The sequence below is a fragment of the Syngnathus leptorhynchus genome, chromosome 3 (assembly GCF_054491065.1).
Source record: "Syngnathus leptorhynchus isolate UIUO chromosome 3, UIUO_Slep, whole genome shotgun sequence".
In the NCBI taxonomy this organism is placed as follows: domain Eukaryota; kingdom Metazoa; phylum Chordata; class Actinopteri; order Syngnathiformes; family Syngnathidae; genus Syngnathus; species Syngnathus leptorhynchus.
Window position 1 is genome coordinate 20,836,378 of NC_141197.1, and position 18,119 is coordinate 20,854,496.

Sequence of the window (18,119 nt, forward strand, 5' to 3'; positions counted from 1 at the left end):
ACCGCGTTCGAGCAACAGCGACAAGCGTAAGGACGACCCAAACGAGAAAGTGTCGACGAGCGGGGCCGTGTTTGTCTGGGCTCCCATTTTCCGACGCAAAGTCATCGGAACGCCTTGTGACAGGCGTGAGTGCTCGGAGGACATTCGGCAAATGAAAGCGTCCCATCAACAAGTCAGACCTCAAAAAACAAAAAGCCATCTCGTAAATAACGCTTGCGCGCCAGCTTTTGTTTACTTTTGGAAATAATGAGTTGTCGCTTTACTCCAATTTCTTGGATGTACGTGACACCAAAAAAAAAAAAGCTAATGCAGAGCCTTTTTTGTCTTTCTATATGTATTGTCAGACATGATGCGTGTATGGCCCACTCACCAGCATAAATGGCAATTGGCCTTTAATATGAGCAAAATCATCAACACACGCGGCCGTTTGTTTGCAAAGTCATGTCCGTGGCGTCCGCTTGAAACGGATTAGCTAGCTTTGTGTCTCAATACTTTGCTTAGCGCAAATCCTGCCAAGCCCGAGGGATCCGTGTTGTAACGTTACTGATAGCTGGGGGCCATCCTTACCCCCCTTTGCCAGGATGTTTCCAAGCATTTTGTCACTCCTTCCTGTCATCTTTGCCCAAAAGGATTTGGGCTGCTTTTGAGAGACAAAACGTGAGCGACGCAACAACAGCCATCAAATAATAGCAATGAACAGACGATAGGGTGAACCATGAACAAACAAAATGAAGGACAGCCATGAGAGTGTGGCGGCAAAGCCGAGACTGCTCCTCGGGCGCCTCGCCCATGTCAGCGTTTATCCGTGGCGCTCGTCAGTCCTTTCCCTGTCATGTGGCGCCAAAGCACTTTTTTGATTGTATGAGTTTTTCGATTCTCTTTTTTAAGATGGCGCTTAATTTCACGTGGGAGGCGTCATCGCTTTTGTTGTCAACGCCCGTGAATCGTTTTGCCCCGACTTTTTATTGTAGTTTCAGGCCACGTGACGTCGCCCCCTGGGGACGGGCCAACGACACCGCGGGGCGTCTTTGGCGTTTTATTGGCCACGTTGCACTTGGTAGATTCTTTGCTTTCAACATTTGTGTTTTTTTTTAATCTGTCCTTCATTGCACCGACGCGTCTCGCGTGCTGCTCGATTAGCAGTTTGCTTTTAAGTAGGCGCAATCAGAAAAGAACTTTGATTGGGAGTCAACAATCGCAATTGGCGCTTCCATATTGGGCTGTTTAAAATTCGTGACAAGGCTTCCATTCCTTGATTACGTTGTCAGCTCGGCTTACATTAAATGTTGTCCAGTCCAGTAGTTTCTCTGCTTTTCTTCTTTTTTTTTTATAATCAATAGAAAGTTGAGAAAGATTTATAAGGCAAAAATGGTGCTGAAATGAGTTTTATATGGAGAGAAATGGATCAAATACATAATGTTGCCAGCTTGATTAAAATAATATTAGTTCTTCATTATTTCATAGTAAATCTATGTGTGTGTGTGTTTGTTTGACTTGAATGTGTATTTTCCATGTCAGGGCAAATCCATTTTTAATGGCATCTTTTTAACTCTTGTTTTTATGACCAAGTAATTTTTCAAGTTTATTCAAATAAATGCATTAAGGGGCTTTTTTTATTGTTATCAAGTTGGTTGAAGAGACTTCCTGACCATATGTGCACCATTGAAGAAAGCTAAATTAAATCGAAGTTTTAGGTTAGATTACGTTCACAGATAATATGAATTGTTTTTATTTTGATCTAAAAAAAAAATACCTTTCACTCAATGTACTAATAATGTAAATCATACAAAATACATAGAGGTTTATGTAAGGTTACTGCAACACATTTTAAGTCTAAAATAAATAAGAACATTCCAAATGAATGTCAAAAACGGATACTTTAGGCTTGATTAATTTCACATTTTATTTATATCATACTTTTGAGTTTGACAAAACTATATATAGCTGGCACGGACCAAGTATGAATCCATTATACATTTTGGTGCTGATCCATATAAATATGCAAATGTCCTTCTCTTCATTTTCAGTGAATAATGTATGAGTCATAATCACAAGACACACGCACGCACGCACAAACACCCACACACGAAACGTGCGTTAAAGTAATATCAAGTAAAAAAAAAAAATACTCACCCTGGCCCTTAGCCGCTCGCTACATACTCTTTATGCTAGCATCTTCTTTTGACAGGGAAGTTGTCAATGCACTTTTAATACTGAAATGATTTATTCCTCGTAGGAAGCAAAAGCCACGCACGCACGCACGCACGCACGCACGCACGCACGCACGCACACGTACAGGGACGCACTGGCATGCCTCGGCATGCCAAGAGTCCAGAAGATGGAGGCCGTCTGGATCGGAGCGCTCCAAGAGCTTAGCAGGGAGTCCGAACTGCTCAAAGCTGACATTTGTGCTTGGAGGAGCTGCAAGCGAGCATGAACAGACAGACAGAAGAGATTGCCCCTTCTTTTTAGGGCTCACCCCCAATAAACACAAATGTTCATCGCCTTCATCAAAGATCTTGTACATCCAAGACAGAGCCGACCGTCCGTCTGCACGTGCGCGTGATATTTAATGATCTCAGGATGTTGTTAAATCACACACACACACTGATTGCTTTTATGTTCCGGCGCGCCGACTTTTATTTTTTATTTTTCCACCTGGGCCGCAGCCCAAGCGGTCGTTGTCGAAAGATTACAGGAAGACTAGCGTGTGATTATTAGAACATTGCACTGGGTAAAATCTCATCAAGGCTTTACATCCTTCTTTTGCTTTCGTTTGAACGGGGAAACTACCGGCGAGGTGACAGCCCTGGAAAAAAAAAAAAAAAAATTGAGATGATGAGCGAGAATGAAAACGTTTGAGTGGCGACGACAACGGCCCTCCGAGCGCTTCACGTATTCCTTACTTGGGACTCGGGGTCACCGACGTGATGTCGGGCCAATTCATTCCTGCCGTTTGCCAAAGATGGATTTTACAAGTACCAGCTGCGCATCATCCGTATCAGTTTTTTTTTTTTTCCAGGTATCAGCGAGCCACCGTAAATCCCATTCGAGCCATACCATAGTAGGCATTTTAGCGGACTCGTCCTACGCTAGTCAGGTCAGCGTTGTCCGAGCCGCTCGCCGTGACAAGTCACGTGGGAGGCAAATACAAGTGGGCGGAGCGTGTAGTCTGACGTCTGGTCCCATTATTGTCATGCCAGACGCTTCCGGCTACACCCGTTAGCTCGGCTTCACCGCACACAAACGTCAAAGCAACACCAAAAAGTGAGAGAAACGTCAATCCAAATGCAAAGTTGCATTCAAACCGCTCACCGGCGCCCCCCTCCCGCACAAAGCTCATTTATTTTACGAGTCGAGCGTGTTTTCTTTGAATATTTATCACGCGCCGCCGTTTGATGATGCGCGTCGACGCCGCCCGCGCCTGAAAGACGTCGGACGGGATAAAAATATCTGGAGTGAGCAAATTATCCGGGGAGCCGCGACGAGCCAAATATTCCCCTTTTTCACGCCGCCTTATTGAAACAGTTCACGTCCAGATGTGGGACACGCTTAAACGCAACAGCGAGCGACCGAGCCACTCGGCACAAACAACAGAGTGAAGTAAGCAAAAATGGCGGAAAAGCCTTCCACGCCGCCACCGATGTGTTTACTTCTCCGACTTGACTTGTTTAAAGCTCCACAAACAAGTCGGTTGGCGCTCGTCGCCCGCCTTCATTTGTCAAAGTCGGCCGTCATCCGCGCGATCGGCACGCTCGACGGTTGTGTTTAGTTTGACCGCAAAACACGGCAGACCCCTCCCCGAGGCCAAACAATTGCAACTTGGATCATCATTAAACTCAAAGTTCATGTGAAGTTGACCTCCCAGATCCGAGCTCGCACGTGAACCCCAAACTACGACAAACCGGCCCCAGTGGTGAATCGGGGGCCACGAGAGCAACCAAAAAGACGTGCGTCTCACGTGCGTCTATTCTATTGTCACGGAACACAACATCGTGAGCGTCTCCAAAGCGCAGTTGAAAAAACATTTTGAGTGATTCAATGAAAACAGCCGGGGGTTAGCGGTAGGGCGAGAGCTTCGGCCTCACCCTTGTTTGGATTTGGGCCCATTGGGTAGAGTAGTCTGTAGGAACGAAACAAAATGCCTCCGCAGAAAAGAAATGCCGCTATCCGATCTAAAGGCGGCTGGCTTAAATATTTGTCAGGGCCAAGGTTTGTACTCTGAGAAAGGTTTTAAAAAGAAAAACACGCACACCCACGTCCCTCTCCGACGCTCCTCCTTGTTTATTATTGTAAAGAGTCGGCGGGTTAGCGTGTTAACAAGAGTGTTTCTTTTTGCCTCCAATACATTCCTCTACTAATACTCCAGCTTATGTTTTTATCATCCGCGATTGTTTTTCCTGGAGGGCGAATCAAATAAAGTGTGCTTCTTTAATTCCCCTCTTAGGTGGAATGTGTGCAGCTGTGCAGTTGTGTGCGTGCGTTTGTGTTGCTTCCTTCCTTCCACTCAGGGCACTTTGTGTTGATTGCTGGCTGTGAGCATGAGAAGCATGCGGCGCTGCAAATAATTGTTCTTTTCATGCTAAGAAAGGCCATATCAATTAAGGCTGAATAGTCTCCTTAGTTATTAGAGTACAGCTCAGTGGTTTGCCGTCACTCGTATCGCTCGCTCGCTTCCTGCCGTGCGTGCGTGCCTGTGATGTTCTTACGCCGACATGAAAAATATTTGTGAGTCAGCGAGTCGCGGTGGCCGATGCGGGAAACGACGGCAATTAAAAGAAGCGCTTCGCTCAAAGCCATCGCACACGCTGGTTGGTTGGTTGGTTGGTTGGTTGGTTGGTTGGTTGGTTGGTTGGTTGGTTGGTTGGTTGGTTGGTTGGTTGGTTGGTTGGTTGGTTGGTTGGTTGGTTGGTCGGTCGTCTTCTTTGCCGCTGCCGAGGGAAAATCATATTGAGAAGAAGTGGCGCCTTCGAAAGTTCCCTATTGTTGACGGGACGACTGCTTAGCAGTCAAATAGAAGGCCTACTTATTCGTTATGCTCGTCACGCTAGTTACAAGAAAGTTGTTTTGTAGGCAACTAGTCCCGGCATAGTGGTTGGATTGATAGGAGTCACATCTTCCGAGCCCTTTGTACTTTGGAGTGGATTCAGCCCAAATATTCAACTTTTTACTGGAAGTTGCACACGCTCCGCTCGCTGCGTGGGAAAAATTCAATTGATATTTGGGAGTCTCGGCGGGCGGCGTGCGTACGGGGAAAAAGGAAAAGACGGCAATTAAGAGAAAACAAAACAAAAAAAGAGTTACAAGACCTGACTTGTGTCAGCTTTTAAAAGAAGTCGCTGGCGGATGCTTGAAGCCGTTCCCCCTCTTCTTCTTCTTTGGTGCTCGATTATGCGGGGCTGCCTGCATGGCTGGCTGCCTAGGGACTCGGGGTTCCCAGGGCTCCAGTCGTCTTTTATTGAAAATAAATGGTGCGTTTGAAATATCCACAAGTAGGTGCCAGAAATAGACGCTAACAAAAATAGATGGCGTTCAGAGCGAGCGTGAAATGAAGCGCACAATGCGACACAACGCAGCAAGTAATCCCGTTAAGACATGTTAAGGGAAGCCAGATTAGTTCAACGCCAGGAACTGCGACCATTGTGCTTAACTCTGGCGCAAAATTGCCAGCGTTGCACTTCATGCTAAACAAAACAACTCAATCGCTCGTCAATAGTAGGCAGATGAAGACCTTGCTAGCTCCAGCCGCAAAACTGTGCAAAATAGAACATTTCCTTTGGAAGTCAAAAGATCAATGTACCCGGCCGGATCTGAGCATGAATTTGAGCCGCCGCACGGCGTAGCAAACGATCCTAAATACATAAGCACGCTCTGTATTATTTGTAATATTTGAAGATTCGGAAGAACCTCCCGGACACTTTTCCTCCTTCGTAGCGGGAGAAAATGTCAACTAAAAGTTGTCGTGATCTCATATGCGCCAAAGCTGACGGTCCCGATTTGATCTGCACTTGAAGAAGCAAAACGTTTTATTATTGCCATCGAAAAAAGAACATTTCATCTTTTAACTGGCGCGCTCTTTATGATCTTTTAACTGCTGCCGCTGTTTTACGCTTTGTGCGCTTTTATGACGCGCCTGCTTTATTTACTTTTATGTTCCCCTGTGGCCGTTTTAGTCCGAGATCAAATCAAATACGTGGCAGCGGAAACTGCACAAATGATTCATGGGTTTTGGGTTGTTGTTTTGGGTGAACTAGTTGTCGACTGTGTGCCGCGATCACCGCCAGTGGCGTTAAAAACTTGGACGTTTGATGTCGGGCTCACCTGGAACGCGGTCGCAAGACGCCTTGGAAATATCCAAATTGCTCATCTGACTGCCATTAAATTGACATCTTTCCATTTGGGGAGCAAAGGATCTCAAGCTATTAGTTGACGATCAAATCTATAGTTTTGTAAGTTTGGAATATTAAGGCAAGTAGTCATTGGTGTTAATCTTGCCTGTTTGAAGTTTTACAGGGAGGACCCAAGGTCGGCCTAGTTAGCGGTCTTGTTCTCTACTGAGTGGCCATAAAGAAGAATTCATTTTTGTCAAAAGAAAAAGAAGGGAAAGAAAAGTTGAACAATGAAACTTGTCTTGTCATGTCATGTAATTGTATTTATTTATTTTTCTTGAATTTTGGCAATCCACACGTGAACATGGTGAAAGGCCGTCGCAGCGGTGGCCGTCAGCGCCGGAAGACATCTTGTTTGCGCGTGACAACGTGGCGGTGATCAAAAGCGCCGTCAGCTACGGGAGGCGTGAATTAGGCGCCGTCTAATGAGACGCTTTTTATTTTGTCCGTGTTTTTTGCGAGCAATGTCGGGCCTGTTGAATCTGCCGGTCGTCAACACGCGTCAAGCTGAAATGAATATTCCTCACCTGTCGGCCGCTGTTGACTCGCCTTGTTTGGATTTCCCAGCGGGGAGGGAAAACTAAAGGCGCGTATTTACTTTTAATTGAAAGGAAATTAAAGATGCATGTGACAAAGCCGAGCGGGCCGTGATGGCTTTTGTTTAAGACGGATCTCATAAAGAAAACCCCCCGCCGATAATGACGGCGTGGAGAAAAAAAAGAGAGAGAGAGAGAGAGAGAGAATCTTGGACATTTCTCCAAATACAATTACCTCGCCGTCACCTGATCCAATCAGAGGCATTTGCATTCTGTTTGCGCGCAGCCTTCCGTGAACCGGTAAACAAGGCGGGCGGGCGGGCGGGCGGCGAAGAAATCTGATGTGTTTTCACGCTTTACGCCGCCTCCTCTGTTTGCTACACTTTATTGGGAATATTTGAATTCCTCTGAATTGATAAGTCAACCTTCCAAAAGAGGCGAGACGGGAATATTAGCGTTATGTTTGGAGACAGCTGTTGTTTGAATATTTGACGGGCTGTGATGTGTACTTAAGGACGTATCAAAGAAGCGCCGCCACTTTGGGGGGGTGGGGGCCGGGATGGTGGGGCGTCGCTGGCGCCGTGACAACAAAGCATCAGACGAGCTCGGATAGTCGGCGGGAATGTTGCCTTCTAATCCTTGCCCCTCTCTCCTCCGGCATGCTTGACACTGGACTCACGCGGCGCTGGCACAGACTCGCTTTTAAATGATGGGCCGGCGCTTTTACAGCTAAACAAAACAAAAATCCAGATATCAAGGCAACACTTTTGTTTGGGCTTGAAGAGGCAAAGGCTTCCATGTTCAAATTGTGCCAGTGTTGATTTGATCGATTCTCTTATTTTGCAAACATATTCCCCAAATTCACGGCATCTGGCTTTTCAAATTTGTCAATGCAAATATTTGTACGTTTTGCACAATTCCATTCTCATTCCTGTGACATTGGACAAAAGAGCGGGATGTCATTCCCGTTCCAAATGTTCCGCTCTTTTGGGACCCAATAGCACGTGCTAAGAATTTTTCATCAGCATTTTGAATCGATCAAAATATTTTCAGGCATTTCCTTCATCGATTCATTTCTGAACACAAACGTCGACTGTTGGCGAGCTTCTGAAAGATGTGATACCAGTGTTAACCTCAGGGTGGCAGACATTGCTCACCGGCGCCTTAATTCATACATTTAAATCAAAAATAAACCTTTGAATAAAGCTAACTGATCATATTTTCGTTTTGTATTTTATTGTGCGAATGAAAATGTAATATCTTCATGGATGTTCAGGTTAATGTTTGTGAGTCATTTTGGAAGCGCGCCTCTAATTAGCATCTAATTAGCATCCGTCGTCACGCTCTTGGCGCGGACGCCGTTCGTCGGGATCCAAGTGAGGGCTGGACAGCTGAGGAGGGTTCAAAGTTTGCGACTATCTATCTATTCTACACCATCACGCCTCCTCCCTCATCATCATCATCCTTTAGGCCAGATAATCAAGTAGCGACAATGAGCTGGAAACCTGGACAAATATGAAATATAGCCGCGTGAAGAAGAAAAGACATTTTATATGAGGACTATCAGATGAAAACGCTGTCAAAAAGAATTTGCAATAACGACGTTGGCTCCAATTGGAGGAAAACAAAATAAGAGCCAACTGTTGTCAACTGGCTCCGAGCCCTTTGACGCTCGCTGCCCATTAAAAGGCACTGCAGACAATGTTCTGGTCGAAAGCAGTCTATCTCCCCATCAAATTATCGGAATGGGCAAAACTCAACATTGACATTTTTTTTTCAAATCATTGTTTAGAATATGCTACAAAAGTATGTCGGATATTCTTATAGCGAGCTAACGACCAATGTTAGCAAACCTGCGGTAGCATTTTGGTGTATTTTCCACCAATAATCATTTGAAAACAAATAAATAAGAATATCAATGAAAATAATGGTGTGATGCGGCCATTGGAAAGTGACCACGTTGCGCTGTTGCATTTGTTGCAAATGTGTAATGATTGGCATTCCAAGCAAGTCAAAGTCGCGCCAACCAACGCCAGGCAGGAAATCTTCGAATTAGGGCTTCCTGTCCTATGGTCACTGCCCCCACCCTTCCTTCTTCTTCCTGTACGAGTGTGTCTTCCGCTCTCATGTCTCCAACTTATCTTGTGGAACATGTCAAATAAAAGCAATCCAGACCAGGCCAAATGAAACCAAACCAAAGCCACAAAAACAAAGGCGCAAAGCACGCAACCGAGCAGAACCCGACGTGATCAGATCCATTTACAACGCGACAACCAATCAAACAACGGGGCGCCATTGGAGCGACAATCCCATCCATGTCACTTCCCGCTTTAGTCTTTTTGTTATTTTGCTCCGTGCTCTTCTTCGTCTGTCTGTCGACGGGTTGTCGTAAAACCACGTCTTGCCTCTCGGGATAGCGTTTAAACGGAGGTCTCATGCAAAATGAATACTGGGTGGCACATTTTATTGAAGTATGATTTAAAGAAGGGGATGCGGGGGGGGGCTGAGGCGGGAAGGCTGTGGGGGGTGAAAATGATGAAAATGCGGGACAGGCAGCAAAGAAGCTGACGAGGAGGAGGAGGAGGAGGAAGAGGGCGTTTAGAGGAAGAGATCTTGTCATAAATTATTTTACTCATACGCGGCGGCGGCCCTGCCGATGTATGTTGCGTGTGTGAATAATGCATGGGGCCGACACCGCATAATTAGGACAACAACGCTATTCTCTTCCTCCTCCTCCTCCTCCTCCTCCTCCCGGTGTGTGTAATGGATGAAGAAGCCTCCTGATTGATCTGTGAAGAAGCTCTCTAAATGGCCTTCAAGTTCTCCCGTTCTTTGTCATATCACGGCTAAACGATACGGGCTATCATTCCCATTCGGTGGCACAAACCAAAAGTGTGACAAACCAAGCATGCTTAAACCACGGCGCTCCACCCAAAGCCGCAGCTAACCAAAGTAAACGGCTCAAATCAATCCAAAGCCAAAGAAACTCAACCAAACCAAACCAAATCAAACCAGCCCGTCAAGGGCAAATTTAAACAAACCAATATTACACCAAACCAAAGTACCCAAGCAAACTAATGGCAAAAAACAAACCCAATGGAAGTAAGCCAAATGAAACTAAAAAGCATACAGAGCAGCAAAATCAACCCTCACTAAAACAAACCCAACCCAACCCAACGCAACTAACCCGCAAAAGACAGCTGAAATGAACCCAAATGAGACAAACCAAATATGTAAGTGGAAAAAAACCACAGCCAATCAGCCAAACCTGTGGCCCTCCTCATCCCCCATGTGTCATTGGATGACGAATCTTGGAAATGGCCTTCAAGTGCTCCGCAACGTTCTCGTCCTCGTCTTTGTCATATCCAAATGATGACGCTCAAATAAGCTAAAGGTAATGTACGGCGGCAGGCGGCTAATGCTAATACATGCTAGCTTTGCACATTCATTCTGGGCGCCGATTTGTTTTGAGGCTTTTGCTCGCAGTCATCCATCCCCACGCAAAGTAGAGGAGCTTACTATTCAGTGTGTGTGCGTGCGCCCGTGCGTTTGCAGATAACCCTTTTTTTTTTTTTAAGGAGGAATTGCCTTGAAGCATTATCCCCCAGACAGGCTACACGGCTAATCTAGCGCTTTGAGCCATTACACTACATTTATCTCTGACCCCTCTCCCGCTCCATCATTGCACTTTAAAGTCCATAAAAGTGTGTTTAGACAAAGATGAAGGCATTACCTGCTCGCTCTCTACTTAGCCCCCACACACACACACGGGATATTAAATATCCTTTATCTCAAACGGGGGGCGCTGTAAGCCGATATCTCTGCGGGCCCGCGGCTGATAGCGCACACACACTCAGGTGTAATAAATACACACTCTCAAAAGCACCATCTTATTTATTTGCTAAGGACAGATAGAGTTGCAAAGTCACAGCGGGCAGACGGGGAAGATAATCGGACACACCTCGCCGAGGCACCCGTGACACACGCACCCGACCCGAAACCAAAGAGCCCAAATGTGCTAAATCCGACCCAACGCGAAACAAACCAAATCAAAGCAGTCGGATTGGGCCGCTTTTCATGACATTTAATGACACTTTCAATGGACGACGTGGAAAGATACTCAGCGATTGTGGTACGTACGTATGTATCCCTGGTATCGTCACGATCACTCGTTTCAAAAGTATCGGCAGAGTTAAGAAATATCGTATCATCACCGTCCTTGGTATCTTGACTATGGTTAAAGCACCAGTATTATCGGTACAATGCGTATCATCATTCATCTCCTCAGCGCAGTATGGCCAGGGTCATTAGTTGTCACGGGGACGGTCTGTGTCATTGTCGTATCGTCGACGTGATCCTTCTGGTCATTGTTGCGCGAACGGCTGCCCAGCCGTCCCGTCCGGTCTTGTACCGCCCGTGTCTCAAGCATCTGATCCAGGCCGTGTCAACGGTGGCATTCCGGAGGATCACCTTATCGTATGCGTCCTCTGTATCATTCGTGGGCATGGGCGCAGACGCGCTACATTCAAGGAAAAGAAAAAAAAAATGAGGTTAGCGCAGGAGACCCACTTTTTTCCAGGTTCCCCCTCGCTAGCGCAGCCCCCCCCCCCCCGCCCTCTCCTGCGGCGCTCCCCGTCACCTCTCCAGCTTTCATTACCTCTCAGAGGGCAGGCGGAGCTGGGCGGCCGGGGAAACGTTCTCGGGCCCGCCGTCCCCCGAGCGGCGGCGGCGGGGGTCAATCAGATTAACCTATAGCGCCTTTCTTCCTTCATTACGCACTCCAAATTACACCTACTAAGAAGACACCAGGGCCCACCGCCCCCCCCGCCAGCCCCCGCCAGTGCCCGCCTTCATACTATATGGGCTGATATCTATTTAAAATGGAATCCCTCTGGGTGGATTTCCATTTGTCTTGCGTTCCTGCCTATTGCCCGGAGGAAGGTGCTGCAACCTGGGCTCCTGTGCAAATTAACTTCACATTTATCACTCCAGGAGCAGAGCCGGAAAACTCCGGCCGAGTGGCGTCGCGGCCCGATTCGCCTCCACGTCGACATCTTGAACCGCGCCACCCGATAAGCCTCGACTTCACGTTCGGCTCTCTTCTCTCGGCCAGGTTCCAACGATGGCCCTGGTATTCCGAAAGCACCCATAGACGCAGATGTAAACGGAGTCCGTGTTGTAAGCAAGAGCTGATTTTGACACTTGAGATAAACAAAGTTTGTTTGGAACAAGAGCAAGTGGGGGAAACATTCCGGGGATCAAAAGTTGTTTAGAGAAAGAAAGTTCATGTGTCTTTCCCCCAAAGTTGATCGGTTTTTCGATTTATCAACTTGTGCGCGCCGATGGGTGGGCCGACGTCACGCTGCCTGGGTTCAGAAGTAAGTCAAGTCGGGTGTGGCGCACGCTTGATGGCCGTCACGGGGATTTCGGCCAGCTCTAAGTGAGCTTTGGCTTTTTGCACCTGCAAGAGAAGGCTCGGCCTCCCGCTAACGTTAGCGCGTGATGCTATTTGGGCGGCCGCTTCCCGGTTATGAAAAGCCCCCGTTGAAAGGTCAGCACCGCGACAACGGCGTGATGGATCTGAGCCGCGGCCAATTAAAGAAGGACGCCCGGCACGTTCGTTTGCGAGCTTACGGCGTCGCGCGGCCCACTTTTTCTTTTCTTTTTTTAATTCCCTCAATTATTCACCTTTGCGATGAGGGCGCTCGTTAGCAACGCTGCCAGACGAGCTAAGGTCAACACGCACAAACTTGAACAAGTTTAGCTTGCTCACAACAATGCGCACGCACGCACACACGCAGTGCAAGCTGCGTTGAGGAAAGTAGGCCACACACACACAGTCGGGTCATGAATAAGAGGAAGCGACTTTTTGCTGCGCATTATTTGACCCTTTGAAACTGGCAGCGGCCCGATGAGTTTCCTTCCTGGCCCGCTCTCACTTTTTAAGGCCACCTTTAGTTGAACTTGCTCCTTTCTTTTTTTTTTCCCCCCGTCTCCTCTCGCTGCCTTCCTCGCTCGTCTTGTGTATCCAGTCCGGAATTATAGATGGGGATAATAATAATAATGTCATTTTGTAGCGGAATCTTAGTCATTACCTGCAGTAAAGTGCTTCTAATTGATACCAGCAGAGAGATAATGATTACAATGCCCTCCAGGAACATATTATTGCAATATTAACCTTTGTATATACTTTTATGCAGAGGACCGGGGCACATTAAGGGACGTGTAAATCTTACTTGTGCGGCGTAATGCCATTAGAAAGCAACGGAGAGCGGGAGGTGTGCCCTTTGCTTGATTAAGTGCGTCCGAGGCTCTGCGGCCATCTGCGGAAAATGGATGATGCGCCGCTGCAATCTCACTGGCTCACATTTACGCCTTATGGACTTTTGTGTGCGCCGTGGAAATTAACGGAAATTAATTTACAGTCCCAAAAATTCAAGTGGAAAGGGCCGACGGCATTGTGAAGCAAATGCGCTGCTCGTGTGTTGTTGGTTTTGTTTTTTTGTTTTTTTTTTTTGAAATAGTCTCTTTGTTCTTGGTCAATTTTTATATGAAGCATTTTTTATTCAAAATTTAATTACATTCTATGTTCCTGTTTTATGTATTGATATTTTGCATTTTTTATTCCATATTTAATGACATTCTACGTTCCTATTTTCAAATCATTTGTACTGCGGTGTTGCATTTTTTACCTTTGTAATTTTGTTTTAGTGTGACATCACACTGATGTCACGACATGCTTGTGTGTGTGTTGATGTACTTCCACAGCTGCAGTGGCACACTTTAGCGCAAATAGTTGGCGCTCCTTACAATTGCCGCAAAAGAAAAGTAAATGTTTGGCGGGTTACGCTTTTGAAAAAGGTAAATGAGCGGGGTGACACACATAAGCAGAGCCACTTCAGTCAACAATAAACCTTTCGCTTTAGTGTGAAACTTGTTTGACGCACACTGTCGGAAAAGGAGACATTCTTTTATCATTATTTTTATTGTGATGATTTAAAGTGACAAGCAGCTTTAGTTTGTCCTTGACACGTCCAAATGGAAAGTTGCGGACATTTTTCGAGCAAGGCAACCTTGACTGGCTCCACTAAACACACCCTCCTGTTTTTTCTTCTTTCTCTTGACTAGCTTATTTCTTTCACTGTCTTTCTTTTTTACGAAGCTGTCCTCTTTTTTTGTTGTTGATTTTGTGTGTATGTGTGCGCCCGCCCCATAAAACACTTTCCAGCTGGATGTTCTTCTGCTTGCGTCAAAAACAACTCAACTGAAGTACCATGATAGAAATGGTCAGAAACCTTAAAAACGGTTGTGTTGCACATTACTGCCACCTACTGGCCTGGAGTGCAACTTCAACTCATTTACATATTTGCCCAAAACTTTAAATACCTCACAGATTAAGTCAATGAACAGTTCGGATAATCTTTTTTTTTTTCTTTGTCAGATGTAAACAACTTAGCGTTGCACGTGATTTTTGTCTAAATTATTTTCAGAAAGTTCAGAAACATTATTTTTCACCAATCTCAAGAGATACACAAAATGATGTAGTCACAAAAAACAAGGAAAAGAAAAAAAATCCAAACGTTTTAGTGCTGACTGTAAAAAATGTGTGAGAATGTGTTTGAGGTATGCAGCTGACAAATCCCTCCTCGCACCAACGATGTTCTTTCTTAGCCGAACATTACGGGAGAGGTGGGAAGCGGACACAAGAAAGGGCCACGGGAAGCCGGGAGCAATCGCGTGCGTCCAGCGGAGGGCGACACGGCTCTCCGGCTCCTAATTATCTGCTAATAGCCACCGAGGAGGTCATTTGCCGCCATTAGGCAGCGCCTGTAGGTCGTTAGCGGCCCGCAGCATCAGCCGGCCTCCTTAATGCTCCCCGCGAGGCCGTTAGCGCGCTGTCGCCGGCCAGCTAGCTGCCTTGTTAGCGCCATTAGCAAGCAATTGATAGCTAATAGTAAAATCTGACGGCGGCGGCGAGGCCGACCCGGGAAGCGTGATCTAAAAACTGGAAAGAAGAACCAGATGACTGGTGATATTTGTTTGTTTCGGACTTTGAGCTTGACTCGACGCTCGAGGCTCCGTCGCCGACGCAAGAAATAAGCCAGCCCAGTTGAAAGTTCCACTTTGGGCAAACATTTTGACTTTGTTTCAGGTTACTTACCTCGCCCGAGGTGACGGCAGCTCAGCTGTCGTGTTTATAATCATAACCGCTCGCCCGTGACCGGATCATAAAAAATATATAAACGCGCTGGAAACCGGAAATGAACAAGTTCTTCTCCTTCCTCCCGACGCCAACTAGCAAGATGACCACGTCATCCTTCATCGGTGCATGGCCAAGCGAAGCGCGCCTCTCCAGCAAAAGAGGGCGTGGCGAACGAACGAACGTTGGCCTGACCCATGACAAACGGTTTGTGGGGAAGAAAGACGCGGTTGTTTTGAATTTCTCCTATTGCCTCCAGACACCGGAGAGCTCGCGCCGCTTTGCAGGTGGTGTTAGCCTTTGCAGCCATTTTAAAGTTGCACGAGAAAAGATTAGTACTCTGAGTGCTGCTTGAGTCCTCGTGTGGCGCTTTTCAGCAAATTTGGGGGAGACGCGGCAGACTGGCTCGCTTTTCCCTTCAGATCGAAGCGTTGCCATTTCTAGTGTTCTTGCATTATTGACCACTAGGTGTCCCCGACGATGCCTCTTAACTCATTTGGCTGGGAATGCTTTGAGGTGTTAAGACGCTCCATCTCCAGTTGGACAAAAATAAATGGAAGGACCAATGGAAATTGGCTGAATCAAATGCAAATGGCCGCTTGACCCCAAACCTGGCCTTTTCCCACTTTTTGGGTCGATGTAGCTATGCCACCAAATGTCATGTGGCTAAATCAGGACATTTAAAAAAAAAATAAAATACTTCAGCTTCCTTTCGTGTGTGTGTGTGTGTGTTAATATAAGGCGGGCATTGATTGGGTGTAAAAATAAAAAGTAATCCAATCATAATCCTTAAGCGGATCGTCTAGACCTCCCGTGCGGAACAATTGCTGGTCAATTGGAGTCAGCTGTTTCCTTTTAGATTTGATATCATCTTCTGCCACACGGATGCTTGTCCTTGTGATTCTCGTGATTTCTATTAAAACCTTCTAATTATTGTGGGATACTTTCTGGGCACCAGCTGCGACTCTTTAAAAGGAGACAGTGAAGCTCGACACGGTGGAAGAAGAAGAAGAACGTTTGTACCGATCAATGTATATTTATGTCCAAGCTGACCTTTGTGGACGGGGGCGGGGTGGTCAATGAAGAGAATCTCTTCTTGGTAATTTTGATGCTTGAAGCATTTTGCGTTTTGAAGTCCGCCGCTCAGGTGGCATTGTGTCAAGTTTCCTCTCTGACCTGCGTTCCCATCGCCGGCGCTTTGTGTGACCTGTCATCTGCTCAAAGAATCTCTGCTCGCGCTTCAAAAGGAGGCGAGAAGGCGGCGCTCATCCATGGAGAATCAGCCAAAGGGACCCCCTGAGACCCCCACCCCCCCCTCAAAAAAAAAAAACGGCGCTATCGACTCCATAGACGTGGTCTATTGCTGTTATTGATGCTTTCACACTCGCTCGCTCGCTCGCTCGCTCGCTCTTGTCGCTTTGCCGGGATTTAAAAAAAAAAAAAAAACACTTCAGAATTCCCGATCAGCCGTTTAAAAGCACAGCGTGGAGGGCTTCTTTAGGGTCCTCACTCATGTCTGTCACACAGGCACACATGCACCCACAAAGTTTGGAGCCACTTGTATTTTATAAAATTCTTCAATTGAAACCGGACTTAAAAACAAAAGCAAAACGTTTTCACTCACAAACACACACATATCATTTTATTAGGCACACCAAATGCCCTTACAATGATTGTTGATTGACGCTTGGTTGGGCTTATTCAGCTGTTTCTAATAATTTGCTTCTTCCTTATTTGGCTAAAACCCAGACGGTCACAATGTTAGGAACAGCTGCAAACAAAATAAACTCGGAGAGGGGGTGCAAATAAAAAATACCCCAAAAGTTTGAAGACCCTAGTTTTCGTCAAATTCCAAGAAAAAAAGCAAAAACGCATCGCCAACAATGAAATGAATGCGTTCATTCTTTTTTGTTGTTTTATGAATCTGTGTCGACATCATGAAAATGCATCAGTATTTCATTCTATCCATTTGACAATAATAATCACACATTCGTGGGCGGAAAAACAACTTCAAAGTATCATGTTTCTGGTTTCTTTTATAAATATATCATATTTATGATAGCCTCCCTCCACATTTGTAGTTGCTTCTCTTTGACTCAGTTCCATAGTAAGAATGTTTGATATGTATTTAACATTTATTAGGATCATAATAGGTCATTTCCATATCTGCTATTATACAAGTGTCAGTATAGTCCATCCCTCCCTCCCTCCCTTCCTCCCTCGCCTTTCTCTTTCTCTCTTCGGAGAGTGTGTGTGTGTGTGTGTGTGTGTGTGTGTGTGTGTGTGTGTGTGTGTGTGTGTGTGTGTGTGTGTGTGTGTGTGTGTGTGTGTGTGTGTGTGTGTGTGTGTTTATGAATATGCCCCCTCTTTCCCCCCTTTATACAGCGATTATGTGTGTGCACTTCCGAGTGCAATCCGATCGACATTTTGACTCGTGCGCGCAGCCGTGTGAACCCAGCGTGCACGCGCAGCGCTGACAGTGTGTGTGCGTGTGTGCGTGTGTGTTTTATGAAAAATGATATTGTGTGTGCACGGGCGCGAGAATGAAAGAGACGCCCTCGTCCTTCTCCTTCTCCACATCATCATCATGATATCATCCCTCCACAAAGCCCCCCATTCATCCATTCATTCATTCTGGGCCCGGCGCGTGCACGTCTGCATAATTGCAATATTGAGCTCGAAAACTGCACGATCTCGTGCGCGTGTACGTGTACTTTCTTTCCTGTTTCTTTTCTCTATAGTAAAACTAAAGTTGCTTGCAAAAGTGTTGGTGAAAAAATCAAGATTTTACTTGGCTTCAACACCAAGCGTTATCATTCTTACGAATCATAACACGTCATATTTGACTTCAAAAAGGATTTTTATTATGATTATTATTAAGGCGTAAGGGGGAAGAGCGTGTGTGTGTGCGCGCCTGTGCGCGCCTGTGTGTGCGTGTGTGTGTGTGTGTGTGTGTGTGTGTGTGTGTGTGTGTGTGTGTGTGTGTGTGTGTGT